Here is a 17,028-nt window from a genome sequence, read left to right as displayed (position 1 = left end):
AATCTATATTTAAGGATTTTAATTTATAAGTTATTGAGTATCCTTAAGATTTATTTGTAACAGAAAAATTTGTTTAGGGAAAATATTTATGTATGTAGGTACTTAATATAATGTATGTTACTATAAATAATATAAAGTGCCATGTTTCCCGTTAAGACCTGTGATTTTTTTCTTTAGGAAAAAAAATATAAATTACATTTTTTAAATACTTAGTGGGAATACTGACTATATTTAATTAATTTTTCATTTTATACAATTACATGTTTAGCAAAATTGTGTTATTTGGACGGGACGTATCAATGACGTTTAATGATAGAATGCTCGAGCTCAAATGTAATTCAATGGACAATTTTTTCATTAACTTGTAAACACGATATAAATAAATTTTGTGCACGATATAATTATATTAATTATATTATGTACTGAGTACTTCTCAATCAAAAAAAAAAAAAAAAATTACGCAAATAGAGTTATTAAAATAATTAAGATATAGAGACAACAAATATTTGAAATTATCTAGCTACAGTTTAAAAACTCCAGTTCCACTGGTTATACTTATGATGTATATTTTTAAAATTTAGATTCTGTGTTTCTCTTAAGTTTTCAAATTAAATACTTTTAATTTGTCTTGAAAAAGTATTTTAATTGTGACTATAGTTTATTATGTACATAGCAGAATACTTAAATGGTTGAAAATACTTTTTATATCTTCATTTAGAATAAATATTCGTTTTTTTTTACTTTTATGTTATTAATAATGATCATCTTTGTTTTTTTATTTTTCAATAAATATGAAATTTAATATAAATATTAAAATACAAATTAAAATTTATTTATCACATACTTAAAATTTAAAACATTAAATCAGCGATAAAAATTAAAAACGTAATTTTTCAAAAATTTACAAAATTGAGTTATTTATTAATAATTATGAAAGAAACGTTGACAAATTAATTGGCATCGTCATATTAAATCAAAATTTATTATTTCCTGGTTAAATCTGTTCTTAAAAACGATTGGTTAATTTAAAAGTAACTTTTTTCATATAATATAAAATGTTTTTAAATAATCAAAACATATTATTGTCCACATTAATAAAATACGCACCAATAAGTAAATATAACAAATTTTTTTTATATTACGCAAAAGCGTTTTATTGTTCGTCTTGTAAGTTTGTGTAATAAATTAATTGATCGAAAACGTACTAAGTTAATATAAATAGTACGTTTTAGATCATTTTTAATTATTTAATTTTTCTTTTTTTTTTAATATTTAATCTTCTAAATTCCGCTCTACAGAAAAAGTAAAAATAAATAACAAATAAAAAATGATATGTGATTTAAATACTTAAATACTAGTATTATAAAATCAACTAAGAAAAAAAAATCAAGTATATTATAGCTAATAATAAAATAAATAATTATAATAGTTATATAAATACATATTACATTTTTTTTTTTTTTTTTTTTTTTTTTTTTTAACTAGAAATTTATACAATCTATACATAATAAATAATAAACATAAAAATATAAATATCTATACATATTACATTTAATCTAATAATATAACAGACTGTTTCTGCTCAGAATCATTTTTTATGTATAATAAATTTAACATATCCATCAAATTCAATGACAAGGTATACTCAACACAAACTGTACATAAGTGTGGTTATCTACTTTCCTATTTAGTAACATTAAAGTTAATAAAAGTTATTATTTATTTATTTAGTTCAAACCGTACTTAAATATTAAAATAAAAAATATTTGTATTGTTTTATTTTTATTTTGAATAAGGTTTTGATAGCAATGATAATTAGCTTGTCATATTTTTACATAAACATAGTGTTTCTTAAAACTATATGTTACATTTAGTTAAGTTATAATACAGTTTACATATATTTACAATTTTTAATACTATTTGTGATGTTTAAAAATGTGATAACTTTCAAAGTTTGGTTTTCGTCGTAATTTTTTTTTTTTTTTATGAAAAATATTTTATAATATTATGTTATAAACATTTTATATTCTAAATTTATTGACCAGATTAAACGTCCGTCAAATATAAAGCCTAGGATCTTGTTTCATATAACTTGGAAAAACAATTTTACTTAAAATATTTTTTTTATCATTTACTGTAGAGAATGTAATGCATAAAAAACAACGTTACATAATTTTATTCAATATTTTTTTTACGTTTGGTGCAACTGTTGTATTATAAAAACTATAAATTAACTATTTAACGGTAAAAAAGTTTGAACATCAATGCTTATTACACCTAAAATGTGTTTATGTATTAATTTTGATGTTTATAAGTACATTTTAATTCAATCAATCACTGTTAAAAAATAATGAGTTATTTGAAATATTAAAGCTTAAAATTTATTAGGATAAATGAGTGTCCATATAATTGTATGCAAACAGCAAAAAAAAAAAAAAAGAGATGAAAAAAAAATAAAATTATACCAATAACTGAATGACAATAAAAATATTATAGCCTAAACATTTTGAAAATTAATATATCATAATAATGAATAATGAATTTAATATATCAATAATATGGATATTAAGAACGTACTAATTGACTATAATAAAGAAAATAATAACAAATTTTATTGTAAGCTTTGATCTTTAATTTATTATAATTAATTATTTATTTACAATGTATATATGTTTATGTTATTCTTCAAAGATAAACAATATTATAATTGCATAATTTATATTTTTCAGTCTTTTAAGCAGCAAACAATATTTATATATATATATATTTGTAATAAGAATAAATTGTGTTTAAAGTATATACAATAAATTTTTTTTAAAGAATTTTAATAGTTCATTAACTTGTCACTAAAATTCAAAAAATACTCCACGAACCTTTGATTCAAGTGTACACGAAATTGGACAATTTTAAACGAAGACCACGTTATTTAAACTTAAATGGAATTTGTAGAAAATTCCGCAATCATAGCTATTTTAACATCTTATTCACAATATAGTTAATTGAAGTTTTATGTTTTATATACATCCAATTACTGTTTAATCGCAAAAAACAGGTAAGTTAATTTTTATTGTTTAAATGTCTATCATCATTATTTATTTATTTTATTTACCATATATTTTATCGTAAATAAAATTTTTTTGACAATATTTCTTTTTAAATTCATCAATTTATTTAATAGCATTATATCATTTTTTTCTTTAATAATTATTATCATAAAATGTTCGTCAAAAATAGAAGGATTAGCAATTATATTATTTCTAAATATTAGTTTTAATTAGTTTGTTTTAGAATAATATTTATTGACTCTGATTCATATTTTGTTTATTGCTAGGGTTCGACAAATTACTCGCATTTATAAATATACAACTAAATATCAGTTGCAAAACATGTAGCTAAGATAGACATTTAAATTTAATTATAAGTTAATAATAGTCAAGTGAAATACATGTTTAAATTAAATATTATTATATAATTTTAATAATAATTGGACTGAATGAATCGATCATGTTTAAAATAAAACTAAAACCATTAATTAAGGAACTACATTCAAAACAAATGTCCATGAAATATTCGATGAACTTTTTTTTATATTGTTATGTATATAGATAAAATATGCATTATTGTGTGTAAAGCTATTAAAATCGAAAACTTAGAAAACACTCGAAAGAATTGAAAAGATTTATGTCATTCTATCACAAAAAATCTATCATAATTATGAATTTAAATTTATCTATCTAATATTTTATCTAATAAATTTTATATAGTAAATTATTTTGTGGCTTAAATATTCAAGATTTTATTTTTATTATTATGTACAAAGTTAAAAAATACAATTAAAATCTTATTTATTGAATTAAAAATGATTTTCTAAGTTATGATCCGTCTTTTCGTCGTAGGCTGATTCCGGAGCTCGCCGTCAAATTCCCGGTATCGCACAACCCGGTGGAAATATCTCGAGAAGGCCGTTGGTCGAGTTGTCATTCTCGTAATGAGACTAAGAGTCTGTGGAACCTCATGTCGATGATCAAGCCACGGTTACAGAGCCGTTCGTTTGGAGTTACAGAGATTTGCCGATGATCGGGTTACGGACCGAACGGTGTCGGACCACGAGCAGAACTTTACTGATCCCTCATCGTTGTTGGCTGCCGCACTGGTGCTGGTCGTCGTTGGGATGCGATGGCTGGTCTGGTTTTCGCTGTGACTTCAGTATACCGTGATCATTAAAGTGGTTGATGTTCGCGGTAGCTCGTAGGTCGCTTCGATAGTTTCTCCTTTAATTCATGCCATCAAGAACTGAATTCCAACACACATTCGACGGCCTGAAGTAAAGAAGAAACTATTGAAGCGACCTACGAGCTATCGCGAACATCAACCACTTTAATGATCACGGTATACTGAAGCCACGGTGAAAACCAGACCAGCCATCGTATCCCGACGACGACCGGCACCAGTGCCTTGGACCGTGATTTGATCATCAACAAGAGGTTCCACAAACTCTTAGTTTCAATACGAGAACGACAATTCGACCAACGGCTTTCTCGAGATATTTCCGCCGGGTTGTGCGATACCGGGAATTTCACGGCGAGCTCCGGAATCAGCCTACGACGAAAAGACGAGTCCTGTCGTACCGGACAGAGTTCAATAAACTAGTCCCCAAAGCACACCTGCCTAGGCTACGTTACCCGGACGGACCCACGAACCAACGCCACTTATTTGAGAGGGCTGGACGTGGTAATCCGCACCTCCACCCAAAATCGTATAAAATACAAATTCCCATATTGTGAAATGGTCTCGAACTTATAGTCCGATTGTACGGCCTTAGGTCCAAGAACCATATCCCCAATTTGTATTATATTTTAATTTTATAGAAATAAACCGAGCCGAAATACTTTAAATCATCCGCGTTAAATTTCTATACAGAACTGTGACGTGCATCGACATGTACCGTTACAATTCATGTCTTATGGAAATACATATTATAATCAAAAATTGTTTTAGTGTATCGTCGTTAATAACAGACGTAAATAGATATTTATCGTGATTTCATTCTCATGCTTCGTTGCAAAATGATTCCCCCTATATTTTTAAGATCATAAATGAATAAAGTAACGAACACAAACACTACGTGTCACAAATATTAAAAGTTTATGTTATGATTCATCAAAAAAAGAAAAGAAAAAAAATATTATTATAGTAATATAGTACGCAGCATATTATAAATTATCAAAGTCTGCATGATGGTTATAAAGAAATATAAATCATGACATAATGAACATAATGACTTAATTACTAAAATAGTATGACAAAACGTAGATTATTTAATAAGTACAAATTATCTTAAATTCGATTAATTAATTATAAATATATTAATACAAAACTATGAGTTATTTCAAAGATTATTTAGTTTAATAAGTTAAGATATTATTATAAACTAAAAAAAAGAATATATATCCTTTATTTTTCCTCGAAAACATGTAATGAAACTATATAGTTACAATTAATGTTTTATTATCAAACTAAATTTCTAAATTATTTTAATACAATAGTTATTTACATTTTTACCCTTGAAATATAATAGTGTAATTTTTAAAACAAAATATTTTACCTTCTAAATCTTGATTGAAGATACAATTTTAAAATGTAATGAATGGTAATAAATTAAGTTCAGTATCTTTTGAATACAAAAAACAGGTAATTTAGAAATGTCACTAACAGTAATATACATTTCCCTTTATATTATAGTATTTAAATAAATATGTATACTTAAAAATTTAAACATTAATAATAATCGAATTTTACATATTGTTGGTTATACGAGTATTAGTGAACTACAATTATGTTTCTGTAATATTTTTATAGGTATAAAAATAATTTTTTCATATTGATGCTATATACATTTGAGTCATACGTTGAAAAATATGTTTTGACATTATTTATCTAAATCAAAATATAAATTTTATTTTAATTATAAATTTACATATATAAATTTAGATGTATTAATAATACAAAGTATATACATAGTGACAATGATTAATTTTTGCTATGAATTATGGTTATTATTATTTAACCATAATATATGATTAGAAATAAACAAAATAAATACACGCATGGTTACAATTATTTCATTTTTTTTTTTTAAATTACAGTAAAAGTATAGTATACAATTAATTATAAAATAGAAGTACTAGATTCATACTTTATATTTAGCATATTTTAAATTTACACAAATCTGGAATAAAAATAAAAATTATATATAATATAAATATAATTTATACTATGAAAACATTTAATCATGTTTAAGTAGAAAAAAAACATTTAAAGTATAAAATTTGAAGAAAAATTAACATAATATAAAGATTTAAATTATTGATGAGGACTTTAAAATGTTTAGTAAATTTGAAGTAAGAAAATATCGATATATAAATATATATATATATATATATATATATATATTATTTATGTATAGAAAATTATAAAGAATAAGCTTAAAATGTACATTTTTGCTGATATATTGATTGTTAATCAAATATGTTTTAATTGGTTCATTTAAATTTTGTTCTTCAATAGTATAACTTGATTTGTGAAAAAAATGAAAAACATAAAAAAATAATGAGATGATTAATTTATTAATTATGTGTATTTTTTATCTATTTATTGTATTAAAAATAAACCCAGCTAATTAACTTTTTTTATGACCTATTTTATCAAAAATTTAAATCAAATAATATTAATTCTTCTATAAAAATAGTAAAGAATCATTAATATAACGTCTATCTGAATAACAAGTGTAAAATACAGCAAGTAAAAATAAAATGAATAACAGTATAAATAAATGTTTATGGATTTATTTACGTTATTATTTATGAGAATTAATAACAGATAAATGTATATAGTTTTATTAATTCATCATTACGAATATAGTTTAGAATTTTGACATAAATGAGCTTATTTTTTTATTTTTAATAGTTATATGATACCTAAAAAAATATTTATTACTTTAATTGAAATTAAGTTTAAAATTATAGGATCCAATTTATTTAGTTGACCCCTAAAATGTTTAACAACAATTATTTTTTTTATTCAAATTAAAGACATACCTATTTTTAATTTGTAATCTTTATTATCAGTATCACCTTAAAATGTTTAGATTCGATTTAAAAAATAATGTGTTATTTTTATTGAAGAATATTTAAGTTTGGGTAAAATAATCACATGTGAAAATATTATAAAAAACTTTTAATTATTTTCATTAAATTTTAATTAGACTAATGATCTAATGAATTCCTATACTATAAGTCTATAAGTATTGAAAAAACCTCTTCAAGCTATTTTTTATATATATATAGAGAGAAGTGCAGTAAATTAATTACTGAAGATATATTAAGTTTTGGGAATAAAAAAATTCGACTTAAGGATTTACAACTGTCTGAAAGAAACAGCATGCCAACGTTATCTAAGTTGACAAAGACGAGGTGTTTAATGGATGTTCAATCGAGCATGGAGACTACATTTTATATTACGATTTTAAAGTCCTAAATTACTTAAATACAATTTTGTTATGTAGTAGGTTAGTGAGTTTCATACTAGTTTTATATTTCATTCTAATTTTTAACATATATTTATAACGTATTTGTAAACTTTTACTATAAATATACAACTATATATATCAAATTATTGGTATTTAATTTATAAGTATGCAATAATATTAATTCATACTAAATTCAAAAAAAAAAAAAAAACACATAAATTACCAACCAATATATTTAATTTTTAGTTGAATATTTTTGTGGGATTATCATGTGATTCAATAATAAATACTAGGAAATTTTAGATTTAGTGTAAATTAAAATATTAACGTGCACTTAGTTATCAGTAATATTTCTTACTACCTATTTATATTGATTTATTAAAGTGCCACCATGTGTGTAGAAGTTGTTCTCTTAATTTATAAACAATAAAAAATAATCGAAATCTTGAGCTACTACTAAAAATACTTTACATTTCATCTTTTTTATCCCAGTTAATTATATTTGTAACATGATTAATTTGATCTATTATTGAATTTTTGTTTTAAAATACAATCTAGTGGTTTAGTATGAGATGTATTTCTTCTAAAAATGGTTTTAAATGATTAAGTATAATTTTTTAAAGAGCTTTAACATGCTTGACAGAAGCGTTATTGGTTTGTACCAGATAATTGGTTTTTGTGGCTTACCTTGGTTTGATAACATGATTACTTGAGCATTTTTTCAAATGATCTGAGCACATTCTAATCATAAGAGTACGTTATATACATATATCAAAAGAAAATGGCCTTCTTTAGCAGTTTTTTAAGTATACATGAGATGAACTGATCGAACCCAGATGCCTTTTTTGGGTTAATATTGGTGTCAGTTTCATAGGTAAATTCTAAAAGTGTCAAACGCTATATATTTTTCTCTTGGTCTATAACATGATTGACATTGTGCAATATCAAGTTTGGAAGGTTTATCGTTCAGTCGGAGCATGAACTTTAGTGTTGTACCGTTTCAAAGCCACGGTAGTTTAGTAGCATTATAAGGCTGCCAATTTTCATTGTTAGTTCATGTGGAGATAGGATTGAAGGGTTGAATGAATTCAGAAACTCAATCGAATAGTGAATTACTTCATCTATTTTTATTATTGTATCTGACGATTTGTACGTAATATATTCAGTGGTATTTTTTTGTGAAACTGTATTGTTGATTTCCTATACAGTCTGATTTTTTATTTTTTTTTTTTTTTGTTATTACTATAATACGCTCACAAAGTAAATCAGTGTCATTCTAGTAACTGATTAATATATGTATATATATAAGTATTTATCAATAAAATAATTTAAGTTTACAAACTACTGTTTATATTAGCTTTAACAGGATCAATTTCAGAAATAAACCTATCACCAATTTTAAGCAAAGTAGTTAAGTATTTTTCTAAATTTTGGTCGCCTTATACGTAAATTCGTGAGTTTAGGAATTTAATATATTTTATTATATTTAAAATAAACAATATAAATAATAATTTCAACAATGCCATGTAAAAAAATGTTTTTAAAGATTAAAAAAAAAAAACCGGGCAAGTGCGAGTTGGACTCGCGCACCGAGGGTTCCGTACAAACCTGTAGGTATATAAGTAAAAGTTTTTTTTATTTTTACGGCTGTATTTTTTCAATAAACATCAAATATCGTTTACAGAGAAGGTTTTAATTCCCTCGCAAGTAGTCGCGAGTTTGAAAATATGCGGCTTAAATTGTTATTATTTCTTTCGATTGCGTTGACATAAAAGTTTGATTTTGTTACAGTTTAAAGGTATTATAGACTTAAGTATTTAGTATGAATTTTAATTTAATACCTCATCGCGTTCATGAGATAAGGAGTAGTAACTTTGAAATTTTCAAAATTGTCAAAAATATTTTTCAAAAATATTTTTTTTTTATATGATGAAACTAAAAATTTACGGTTTTCGTAATTTTTCCTATATCTGTACTATAAGACGTGACTTCGTACGAAACTTCAAGATTCTAAGTTCACAGGAAGTACCCTGTAGGTTTTGATTCCCGTGCGAGTTTCGAAAATTTGCGGAAATTTGCGACCTAAATGGCTGTATCTTTTGATTGCGTTGGCTTAGAAGGTTGATTTTTCTACAGCTTCCAGGGACAGTAGACCTGAGTATCATATACAAATTTCAGTTTGATACCTCCACGCGTTCCTGAGAAAAACGCTCTTGACAGACGGACGGACGGACGGACAACAAAGTGATGTTATAAGGGTTCCGTTTTTTTTCTTTTGAAGTACGGAACCCTAAAAAAAATTAAAACAAGCTGGTCGATCATATTATATTTTAAATATCATACAGTAAAATACAGTTAGTTTTATTCATATGACAACCTATGTAATTTCTATAGTCATAAGAAACATTTTTAAAAACAAATCGTTAAAACTCACCCAATTGTTTTTAAGTTAAACCAACCAGATTTATATAAACCAATACATTCACAAAAATAATTGTATGTACATATTAGAATAATTAAGTTAAAAATTAGTATAATATCCTCTTATAATTATAAAAAAATGGCCTGGTGGTTGACCTCAGCCACTGATGTGTTCTAACTTTTAAGGTCAAGTATTAGCCGGCGTCGCTAGCTCTCGGATGGGTGACCACCCGGGTTTTAAGTGACATAGTATGCGCATACACATATACACATACGTGTTAAAACCTTACAAAACATATTTCACAAGCAAACCTTATACAAAAAAACCTACTATTTCTATTTACAGCTAATGACCTTAGTTGCCGAGCTTAAAATAAGATCAATAAAAAAAAATAATAATATATATATAGAAAATAAAATTAGGAATAAAAATGTCTGATAAATATACAAAAAATAAAAAATAAAAAAACTTTGATATGGGACCATCTTTTCCAATTATTATCGGTTCGTTACTTCGTTATTATTACGTATAAAAAAAAATCATATTACTATTATCGCGGTCATATCTTTCTTCTAATAAACAATAATTGTAGTTAAAAATTTCTTTCACATATTACCTTTTTTCTATAACCTACCCATTTATTATTTTTTTTTTATATATACTATTACGAGTACACAAACATTAAATATTATTATAGATTGGTCTTATTTTTAATTTGTGTTATTTTCATATAGTGAGAGAAAATACAATAGATGTACGTTTTGAAGACATTTAAAATTATGAAAAAATATATGCAAGAATTTATATTCTTTATAAACAAAAATCCCGTAAATATATGGATATACTTATAATATAGTTAATGTATATGTTGAATTGAATGATTATAATTGGTGAATTTTGATATACAACGATATTTTTGTTTAAAACAAATAATAATATACCATCATTTACCAGTGAATGTTGATAATGACCGGTTATTGATAACATTGACCACCATATTTTAGATAATTAATATCTGTAGATTATGTTCTGATTGTTTTTATTCCTTGACGACGTAGATACGTTTTTTCGACGCATATTACTCATTCAATGTTCGTACGGCATAATATCGTTAACTCCATAAGAATAGAAATTAAATGGAAAATATAAGAAAAGTATTTTATGATGAATATAACTAAATAATAATAACAAAATGAGAAGACAATTTCTATATTTTTTACAAAGAAAAATACTATAAATATGTGAATGAAGTGTGTAAGTTCAAAGGCAAAAAAAAACACATTATACCAACATACATTGTTGAAACGATATGATGTCATAGAAATAATTTCTTGCAATAAACCCATCGTCTCATTGGACGGAAATGAGTCTAAAATTATTTATTACGCGAAAAATGATGAGTTATATGACATTTTACGCGATACTCGTGTAAAATTAGGCCATGGAGGATGAACATGCATAGAAATACAATGAGCTGTGGAAAATATTTTCCGAAGTGCAATTGCAAAGCTAAATGTACATCAAAAATGTGTAGTTGCAAAAGTGTTGGATAACTTTGAAACTCAAAATGCCATGACAACTTTTTGTATTGTAATAAATAACAATTAAGTATAAAACAATACTTATAATCAACAATAATTTACTCTGTATGTATTTAAAAATACAAAATATTACTGAACACTAATATTCTTTATTTATCGTCACGTCAATATTTAACAAATAGTTATCCGATTGGAGGCATTCACCTCAATATATATACAGATATAGAATAAATTATTTGCTTTTCCTAAAACCTAAACAATTATTACTAAATGTAAACTTTGCGGAGATTTGATAAAGAAAACTTAATCATGATGTGGTTTTAATAAATGGATTCATAAAAACGAAAATAAACAATACATTTTAAGTACAATAGAACACTACAGGCCACTGTTGACAGTATTTAAGTTAGGGTACTGTTGGTGAATTATAACTGACAATACAATATGCCAATAAAACTCTCAGTCGCTTAATCTCTTCTATTTTTTTTTAAACAATTATTATTAAAATAAAAAAAAAAGTTTAATATTCAAATATTATTATTGTATGCATCAACTGATTTATAATTTATAATATTCAATTTTAATATTTAAAAAATCAATTGATCATTAATAATGATTCAATATAAATTATTGTCTGCATGCTATCGACAAAATTATATTTCTAAAAGTTACAGTTAAACTTTACGTAAGTATATATTTTTAGAATTATAATCAATAAAAAAAAATAAAATAAAATGTTTACATAATATATTATATTTTTATGTTAGAAAATTCAAGTTTATCCTAGAACATTCTTCATTCTTTGAAACATATATTTTTTGTTTTATTATTATTCATAATAGGTTTTGCAGATTTACTTTGATACTCTATTATAACCAATTGTCTAATAAAAATAAAAATTTTTAATTTGAATACGTACATAAACATTGAACTTAATAATATGAATAAATAGTAAAAATTTGTTAATTAAGGTTGTGATAAAAATGGTTATCAATGTCATTAAAATTATACCAAAATTAAGACTAATGAATTTATAAAATTTAAATATAAAACCACTCTTATTAAGTAAAAAAAAAATTACAAGTTAGCGGTTATCAATTATAATATTTAAAGCATTATTTTTGTATGATTAAGTCGTACCTTGATATTTCTAAGCGAAATACATTATATAATTATTTTAGAAAATTATAAAAAGAAAGTTTAATCATTGATTCTAAAATAGTCTATTTTAAAATTAACGGTTTATCTTAAGTTTTTTCAAACTATTTTTGTGATAGCCACTTGCAAATTAATACCAAATAAGATGTATTTTTTCTTAAAAAAAAATAAAAATCAGCTAAATTAAATTATTTTCATAAAGGAGATGAAAGAGATATACTTTATTTTATTTATGTACCAGAAGTATACAGTTAATTATTATTCCGTAAAGCAGTAGTGGTATGCATGCACAAAAACATACCATAATATATTATAAACAACAAAATTAAAATTAATAGTTATTCAAATAAGAAAGAAAAACTACATTAACATGTAAGTTAATGTTAATTACTTTATTCAGTTTAAACATTTTAAATATTTATACAAAACAAATATTTATATTTTATTATTTTATAGTAATAATTGAATTTCTTGTTGACAAGTTATTATCTATCGTATCTATCAGTTATATACATATATATAATATAGATAAAACAATATTAGTTTGATTATAACTAAATAAAAACTATTAAATAACCGATTAGTTCTAAAAATCCATTCCCAATATTTCAATATAAAAAAGATAATTTATACTTGAAATCTGATATTGTATAATGGTCGTAATAGACTTTTTTTTTTGGTGTAGATAATATTTTGAAACTTATAACTAACGCGTGTAATATATTTGTCTAAAAATAAAACTCACTACACTGAATAAAAACTAAAAAGTTTTGATCTGGATGATATTTTGCGGTGATACGTCGACTGTTCGGACGAATCATCTGGATATTGGTAATAATAAAGAAAATTTACATCCCCCCCACCATCATAAATCACATAAATAGGTATAACAGTAAAAAACAGTAGGCATTTGTGAATAATTTTATTCTAAGAACGAATTTTGACGTTTCACGTCGATAACGTTACCTATTTTCCGTTTAAAAAATCGTTAACGACGCGGTCGCCCGCGTGACAATAACGCGGTTTCTTCACATTATTTTACGACAATCTTATTGTGGCGTTTATCGACCGTATTATGGCTGTATTGTTCGCAATAACACAATATCATATATATATATAAATATAACATAAGAGTGTGGTTTAAGAAACGGGATGTCGGTTAAACTTTGGCCATATATACTCGAACACGTCGCGCAGTGCACAATACACGCCAGCGACCAGCGGTATCGATACGAGTGAAAATATTATATACACTATTATTAAAATCGCGTGTACGAGCCGTTGTCGTCGTCGTCGTCGGTAAAGTAATTTCGGGCGTACGTGTAATCGTGTACGGGTGTGCGTTAGGGGTAGAAGGATACTCGATAGGGGTGGCAGCGAGGCCGGCGTCTGGCACTGCTGTATATACCTAATAATACTTTTACGCTTTATAAACGGAGACGGCATGACGTACGTGACCGTCGGCCGCCGGACCAATAATAAATTCCGGTCGCCGCCAAAGTCTCGTATGTTAGCTCAGCGGTGGACCTCCGTACTGGTAGGGAAATCCCGAGAGACCTGCACGCCGGCAACACTCGTTTATTATACAAAACGATGTATGTGTGTGTGTGTGTGTGTTTAAAAATGCGCGTCGGTGGCACGTGAAAACTTTGTGACGCGTGTGCGTTCGTATCGGCGGCGACCGGCGATGTGGGCTAGCGGGTACGACGAGAAATTAATATTCGAACTGTACACCCGCTCGCGATCACCCACAACGACGGAAGCCAGTGTGTGCATCTGCTAATGCTACGACAGTCCTGAACGCACCACCCGAAAGCAAATCGTGCAGTGTTATTGGTAACGCAGTGTTATTAGTAGTAGGTATGGTAGTGCCGGGTACCGCACCCACCGTCAGTCGTAACTACGATGTTTTACAAACACCACCCGTAACTGTAAACGCGGTATAATGACAATTATTATTATTATTATTATTATTATAATTATTGTTGTTGTTGTTGTTGTTGTTGTTGTTGTTGTAATAAAGCCGAAGGTGCTAATATTATTATCTCAAGCAAAAGCATTTAACGAGTATTCGAGATAACATCGTATGCTTCGAGCTGTACTTAGGAGAGTTCAGTCGAATAAAATATAATAGAATAATTATGACGTCAATATTATACTCGAGTGGCTTATTTCTATTTTACTCAGGATCCAAACGCATGAAATTGTTGATACGTCAAGCAAGCCATGACGTAATGGTATTATCGAGGTAGGTGCCTATGGAAGTGGAGAAGTAGGGAAAGGAGATTAAAATAAGATGAAAATACGTCTAAGGTATAATTTTTAATGCAAATTGAGTTTAATATAAAATATAGATACGATTTTCGAATTTATCTGATTTTTGTTTTTTTACCATTTTTTTTTGGACCATATAAAAGCTTGAAGGGACGCTAGTATGCGTGTTCCATTCTTTGATGAATATTTTCAAGGTATAGAATTTAAACGTCATGTATTTTATAGAAATATATTTCAGGTTTTATGCTTTTTGAATTTTGTTGTATATTATGTTTGTTTGAAATAAGTAATTTACTAGATTATACTAGGCCATTGACATGATAAATACACATATAAAATTACCATATTTTATTCAATTAAATATTTATGGAACTCTACTTCCTTTACGTTAAGTCATCTGAAAAAAATTCAGATGTAAACATATGTACATGTTGGAAACTCAACTAGGATTGCTTTATTAAACTTCATCATAATTATGTTAAGTTATAGAACTCGTTATAATAATTTTAAAATAATTATTTATCTTTAAATTTAAACTTAAGTTTGAATTTACTTTTCTATATAGAAAATTTTTAATAATTTGAATGCCACATAAAAAAGTTCTGAAGGAAATTGTTAACGGAGCAGCAGTTTAAAAGAAAAAATAACTATATATTATATCTAAAAAGGTTATTTTAGTTAAAATAATTATTTAATATAATTGGTTAAGATTAGTAAACTAACAAACAAAATCAATTTTTAATTCAACCCCGAAAATTTTAGAAAAAATAACTTCACAGTGATTTATAAATAGTTTCAAATATACGTAAATTCGAAAAAGGAATAAAATAAAAAGTTAACAAAAGCGTTTTTAAAATAAATATTGTTTTTTTCTATAACATATTTGAAATATTTTAAAGGTATAACAATAATAATTATTTTACAACTCCATTTAATGACATAGGATATAACAAATTTTAATTTATACATTATTCAGAGTTAAATTTAAAATAATGTTAATAAATAATTTGTTTTTTAAATTATAATATAAGTACATCCAAATAAAATAAAATAACTAATGATCATAAAAATAAAATATGTACGTTAATATTTACATCAAACGAGTATTATTATGACGTCATCTTAAAATCTTAAACAGATGACACCATTATTCTGTTACCTTTTATGAAAAAAAAATAAATATATGATCTGTTGTAGAACACCATATTGGACAAAAATATATTATATACTTGAGGTTTAAGTATATTGTGTTTTAGGTATTCATCTTGTATTATATTGTATATCTATGTAATTTAAATTTTGCTTACCATTCTAAAGTTAATTAAAAGGTTGACATTAAATTACATAATTATTGCTAGCATTCTTTAATTTAAAAACGCATAATTCTGTTACATATATTTACAATAAAATAATTTAAATAATCATTAAAAATTTTTTTCATCATTAAATGTATAGTTTATTTGTTTAAAATATTTTACGAATTCAAAAATGTTTGCAACCAATTTAAAACTAAACTGGTGATAGGGAAATGTGAAAAAAAAGTTTAAATCATAGTTATATGTTTTAATAAATACAAGAGAAAGGATTTACAGAAATAAACTGAATACCATATGTAAATACTAACAACCCAACTGTAGTTGTGTAAACTTTTGTATAATTGGAAGAAATATGTAAATACGTAATATTTTATCATTGATTTTCAAAAACAACTAAATATATAATATATTATATGTGTATATTTTTTTTATATATCATAATATATTAATATTATTTAGAATTTTAGAAGTTTAAGAATATATTTTAAAAGGGTTTTATTTATTTTTTAGTAAACAATATTTAAATAAAAACCATAGAATCAATGTCCTAAATGTTTGTATGGAAAAAATCGTCTTCAAATTGTTTCTATTTATTATAAAAAGTTTGAATAATTCATTCAATTTTTCAAAGATATCTTGATTTAATTTTTAAAAATGTAATTCATATAATACATTTAAATAAATGTTACTGCCTCAAGGAATCACACATAAAATTATCTTGTTTTAATTTTGTTTAATTTATAGATACAGAACTATATAATATGTATATATAATATATATATATATAAA

General features: G+C 25.0%; 1 protein-coding gene across 3 annotated transcripts in view; it reads right to left on the bottom strand.

Moving 5' to 3' along the window:
- The window catches only part of LOC112599310 (alkaline phosphatase-like), a 222,125-nt gene that overhangs the window by 156,703 nt on the left and 48,394 nt on the right, over window positions 1–17,028 (bottom strand). The gene's annotated exons all lie outside the window — the stretch shown is intronic.

The sequence above is a fragment of the Melanaphis sacchari genome, unplaced genomic scaffold, assembly GCF_002803265.2.
Source record: "Melanaphis sacchari strain LSU unplaced genomic scaffold, SCAv2.0 Contig0_pilon_pilon, whole genome shotgun sequence".
Lineage (NCBI taxonomy): Eukaryota > Metazoa > Arthropoda > Insecta > Hemiptera > Aphididae > Melanaphis > Melanaphis sacchari.
The sequence above is the reverse complement of the archived record's forward strand: the minus strand, read 5'-3'. Positions and strand labels throughout refer to the sequence as shown.